Raw genomic sequence first — 6,208 nt, 5'->3', positions numbered from 1 at the left:
GGTAAATGTTCAGAGTGACTGACAGAGACCACCTACCTAGGCAATTTTATTATATGATTAGAATTCTACTGAATCAGAATCAGAATCAGAAATCATTTATTCACCATTATGTTATGTAATATATAGGAACTTGTTTTGGCATTAAAGTGCATTAATCTTTTTTCACATAAGAGGGACAAGTGCAAAACAAGATAGATAAAGTGGGACAACAGGACAAAGAAAGTGCGATATCTGGTGATCAGACAGGTATGGGCAGTGCAAGCTTGGATTAGAGTTCAGGCCCGAGGCAGCTCCCCTTAGGGGGGGGGGGGGCAGGGGGATACCTGACTGATTTACAAGACGTGCTGCTGAGGGGAAAAAGCTGAGTCTGTGGCGGTTTTTCAGAGTCACTGGCAGGCGTAGCCGCCTACCGTGGGGAAGCATGGTGAAGAGGTTGTGACCCGGGTGGGATGGGTCGGCCATAATCTTTCTGGCCCTCTTCAAGGCCCTGGTGTCATGTAGGGACTCGAGAGAATGGGGAGGGGGACCTTCTCCGCTGATCGTATCACCCGCTGCAGCTTGGTCTTGTCCTTGACCGTAGCCGCAGGGAACCAGGTGATGATGGAGAAGGTGAGGATTGACTCAATGATGGAGGTGTAGAACCGAGTCAGCATAGTCCTCGGCAGCCGGAACTTGTTTAGCTGCCGCAGGAAGAACATCCTCTTCCGGGTCTTCTTCATGAGAGCGTCAATGTTCAGGGAGGGGCTGCCTTCCGCCTAAAATCGACTACCATCTCCACTGTTTTGACAGCATTGAGGGCCAGGTTGTTGTCGTTACACCAGCTCTGTAGCCGCGTGATCTCCCTCCTGTAGGCGGACTCATCCCCATTGGAGATGAGGCCTACCAAGGTGATATCGTTTTCAAACTTCAGGAGCTTGACCGACGAGTGGAGGGAGATGCAGCTGTTGGTGTACAGGGAGAATAGTAGGGCGGACAGAACGCAGCCCTGCGGGGAGCCAGTGCTGATGAACTTTAAGAGGGAGATGAATTTCCCTAGCTTCACCCGCTGTGACCTGTTGGTTAGAAAGTCAGTGATCCACCTGCGGGTAGAGGCCGGCACCCGCAGCAGGGACAGCTGGCGTTCTAGGATGTGTGGTAGGATCGTGTTGAAGGCCGAGCCGAAGTCCACAAACAGGATCCTGGTCCTGGCGTAGGTGCCTGCAGTGTCCAGGTGTTGATGGTGGTTTTGACAATTGGACAAGTGGCCTCATAGAAGTTCACACCCAGGAACTAACCTGAGACATTCAGAGTGTGTCTAGCACATTGAAGGAGATTTTACGAACCATTATTTTTATTTTACGAGCCCTATTTTGGAATGGTGCCGCGTCTATGTGCCGACAGGCCGCAATGCCGATAGCCCACAAGCAGAACCAGGCGGCGTGCAGCGTGTCAGTGGACCGGCTGGAGCTATAACCTCTCCCAGCCCCCACGCCAAACCTAACCTCCCCCCATGCCTAAACCTAACCTCCCCATACCCTAATCCAAAACCTAACCTCTCCCACCCCCCATGCCTAAACCTAACCTCCCCCAGACCCTAACCCAAAACCTAACCTCTCCCACCCCCCATGCCTAAACCTAACCTCCCCCAGACCCTAACCCAAAACCTAACCTCTCCCACCCCCCATGCCTAAACCTAAGGTCGGCATTGCGGGTGGTCGGCATAGCGGGTGGACACCTTTTGGAATATTGTTCATTGTAATTCTGTTTCAAAATCTGTGATACTGTATAGGTTGCTCCGAGGTATTGGTTGGCAGTATAATAACAAGCTATCAAAGGTTATAATAAGTCTTTATCATTCACACTTGAACTACACCTTTGAAATAGGCCATCAAAACACACAAAAATGCAGTAGCCTAGTGATCAAGATGTTGTAACATTTACAGCATCTCCACATCCGATCTACTATGAATCACCCCATTCAATGGAAAGGAATTGCATCCAAATGCCCCTATTCTATGGGGTTGACTTGTACAATCTCTACATAAGAGAAAGTTGACTTTGTGCAAGTAGTTGACTTTGTGCTCTGATGAAGGTCTTGTCGACCGAAAGCTCACCATAATAAATGTGAAATCTGTACAGATTCAAGTGTGCGGAAATTCCTTTTATATTTGTAACTTTGTGCAAGTAAAAATATCGAAAAAATAAAAGAATGAAAGAGAAAATCAAAGTGCACTCCAACATTTGTAGGGTATTTAATGGATACAAAAAAAAATACAATATCGTTTCATCGTCAGGTCTCTTAGGGGAAAACAGCAGGCGTGATAATATGTGACAAATTGTGTTATATATCTTTTTAATAAATCCTTTCCTGCATTAATTGTTCCATGCCCGTCCAGTTGGTGGCGGTAAGCTGGTTTGCTAACGTTAGCTAGCCTCCAGCCTCCAGACCGGCTGCCCCCGTACTCGTTAAATTTGTCCCTTCCCCCCTTACGTCTCTCTCTTCCACTGCCATACAGGTAGTAGTGTCGTCTCTGGCTCGCATGTCTGCTACTAACACTCAATGGTCTGAACCTGAACTCCAGTCTCGTTTTTAGACTAGAAATAGAAACATGAATCAACATTGATTTTTCTTCGCCTTGTGGAAAAGCCTGACGCAAGGTTGATCGGGAGACCCCATTGTCCAAGAAGGACGCTGGGCATCGTGAAACAACTAGGCCTATAGGCCTACAATGGCCAGCAGGTAGGCTACGTAATGTTAAATCATTCCCTTTCTGGCAAGTAGATATTTTTTACGAGTTTATCTACATATTTAAGCAATATCACATGAGAGGGAGTGGCGTGCTGTTGATCGTCACGGCTGTGATTCGGTCGTAGAATTTTTTTCCTATTAAATTCAAACCTTATTTCAGACACAAGCAAGTGCAGGTTCATAGAAAACAAGACAAGACATACAATGCATCCAAATACATTATAAATGAAAAGACAACACTAAAATAAATACAAGGCATCATAAAACATAGAGGCTCTTTCTCCAATGTCGCCACAAAGGAGAATAGAACCTGGTGTTGCTTAATGCAGGATTGGTTAAGGCCACAATAACCCTGTTCAGAGGCATCTAATCGACACATAAATCTGTACACGAGATTTCTCAAAAGTGCATTTAGTGTGGGTATATACCCATAGTGACAAACAGCTGACTGCCATTATGCTAACGAGGGACTCGCAAGAGCAGTCGTAGAGCATCATTATAAGCCACATTAAGTTTTTTCATGCTGCTTATTCTTATAATTTCCAACAAGGAAACACATCTGTGCTGACGTTATGTCGTTAGGGTAACATAAACAACAGTAGTCTCTCACATAAATTACTTCTAAATTTTTCCAATGCAGTGTTTTACACCTGTGGTTTTAATCCGTGCTGTGTGCTATAAGCACGCAGCTTGCGCTGCTGCTGCTCGGCTCTCTGTCCATACACAGGTTAAGCCAAAACCACGCCCTGTGCCCGCCTACGCAGCAGTCAAGCGCCGGGATTGGCCAGGAGCAAGTCTTTTGTCTTCTTTTGACAGCTCGAATCTCCCACACCACAACCACTGCACAAATAGACTACATGCACAACTTCTTTACTTCCTGAAATTAGTACAGCTACTTTATTTCCTGTCCTACACTATTGGATGAACTGATTAATCAGGTGTGCCTGATCATTGTTGTGACTGCAGCACACCTGACATTAATCAGTTCATCCAATAGTGATGACAGGAAATAAAGAAGCTGTACTAATTTCAGGAAGTAGTGGAGTTGTGCATGTAGCTGAATGATGGTCACATACCTTCCTTAGTGTATTAACGCTAATGAAAACGTAATACAAGCTTTTAACACATTTCACACACCACAAACACTGCACCCAGCCCAGCGATTTTACTAGGCCTAACCAAATTGCTCTTGATAGCGGACATTGAAAAAAAATTACTGTAATATATTAACGCTAATGAAAACGTAACACAAGCTTTTAACACACAAACGATTTTAAACATATTTTTTTCAAAACATCATTGTAAAATTCAGGGCTTTAGCCAAAGCTTCAATAACAGAGCTCAGCTGACAGTTGAACTTGCAAATGAAAAATATCAAAAATGTAAAATTAAAAATACAATAGGCTACAGCACATAGGCCTAGCTTCTTCTTTTTTTGGCACAGCTATTCATTCCCCCCAGTCCAGCAGTTTGTTCCAGGCCAGTGAAGTCCCAACAATCTACAAAAACATGCAATAATATAAAAACATAGATACAAAGTTGAATCATACACAATCAATAAAGCCAAAAGTAAATGGTTAGCCTTCCCAATGGCCAAGGGCAGCATCTGTTATTCTGGCCTCATAATAAGCACTGAGGCGGGTGGTCAGAAAGTCAAATAACCGCAACAACACCAACAACTACAGCAAGGCTGCAATGAGGATATTATTATTGAAAGACAAAATCCTACATGCACCAAAGCATACAATGTAGCCTACCGCGGTTATTCATAATAGTTCACACAGGAGAGAAACAATTTAATTGTTCAGTGTGTGGTAAATGTTTTGGTCAAAAAGGAGAGTTGAAATCACACATGATAGTCCACATAGGAGAGTCTGTTGTTGTAATGTTTAAACAGGCCTAAATAATTCACTATACATATTGTCAAGTGTTTCTAATTTCTACATACAGGCATTAAAAAATTGGATGTGTGTGTTCAGGGATGCATGAAGCTGGGGGCGGGAGGAGGACAATATGAAACGATGAAGGTTGGGGTAGTATAGTTCCTGTAAGAAATTCAAACCACTTTCACCCCTGCGGACGCAAAACAACGATGCGCCACGGTGCCAAGTTGCAATCCGTGCCAACTGCTATTTTACGGAGGACTTTACACCTAGGTGTAGATGAAAAATAGAAGATGAGAAGATGAAAAAAAAATATTGCTTGGAAAAAGTGCTTGAAAGTCCTTGAGTTTTGTTTTGTAATGCCTGTATGAACCCTGTGTCTATTATTCTCCCCTGCCAACAAAAACAGTTTCCCCAGGATTGCACTAGTGTTAGTTACCAACAGAGGTGTAGTGCTATCTGGAGAAGTGGGGGGACCCCCCCCCCCCCCTCTTTCCCCACACACACACGCACGCACGCACGCACACACACACACACACACACACACACACACACACGCACACTGACGCCAATGAAGCGAGCTTTGGAACATGTTGATGTTAATGTTATTTTTCCTCCATTATTTCAGACAACAAATTCCTGTTCCACAAGAGTGCTTGGATAGAGTTGCAGAAGTACTGGAATCCGTTAGCCAACAATTGATCCAACATTCAGCGGATACAGAGATAACAGACCAAGCCATCAACAGAGTGGAAACCGTGATCCAAGTGTTGTCAAGCTTTCCAGGCCTACAAAATGCTCAAGAAATATTTCAACAATTAAATGAAGCCCTCGAGATACTGCGAGACAATGGAGATGCTATAAATGGATTCAGATCTGTCATCTTCCACACAGCCCAACGTGGAAGACCTGCATTCCACATACCAGAAGAACAGCTACAGTACTTATTAGAATTTAATTTCAATGTTCCAGAAATTGCCAGGCTGTTCGATGTGAGTGTGGCTACGATCCGCAGACGTATGACACAATATGGCTTAAAAGTCATGGACACTTATAGCAGCATTTCAGACGAGGACTTGAGAACAGAGGTGTCACAGTTTCTGGCGAACTGTCCATGTTCAGGCTTCAGGGTAACGTGGGGTTTTCTCAAGTCAAAAGGCATCAGGTGATTATATTTACCGTTTAAATTTGTTAGATAGATTTGTTGCACTTTCACCCCAACCATTGGAGAGACTATTTTTTAGCCACAGTAAAACCTAACAAGACCTAGCAAGACCCAACAAGATCAAACGAAGGTGCGCACATCTCCTAAACCTTTTAAATCTGCAAACCCTTTGAAGTCAGGAGCTGAACCTAAAACGAACCCAGATGACAAAGCCAAACAAAATGTCTGATTTGTCATCATTTGTTGACAGAGGATGTATCCAATCAGAGAGAGCTACGATGCCATGACATCACAAACAGGAAATAAACGTGTACACACACAGATTGTTAAATGTTGCACTCCTACATATACTTGTGCAAATAAGCTGTTGTCAAGTGAACGTAGACTTTTTTTTCTCTCCCTCTCGTTATGTGGTAAGTCAAATGACTCCGC

Source organism: Poromitra crassiceps, assembly GCF_964638095.1.
Source record: "Poromitra crassiceps genome assembly, contig: HAP1_SCAFFOLD_407, whole genome shotgun sequence".
In the NCBI taxonomy this organism is placed as follows: domain Eukaryota; kingdom Metazoa; phylum Chordata; class Actinopteri; order Beryciformes; family Melamphaidae; genus Poromitra; species Poromitra crassiceps.
This window is presented reverse-complemented; position numbering follows the sequence as displayed.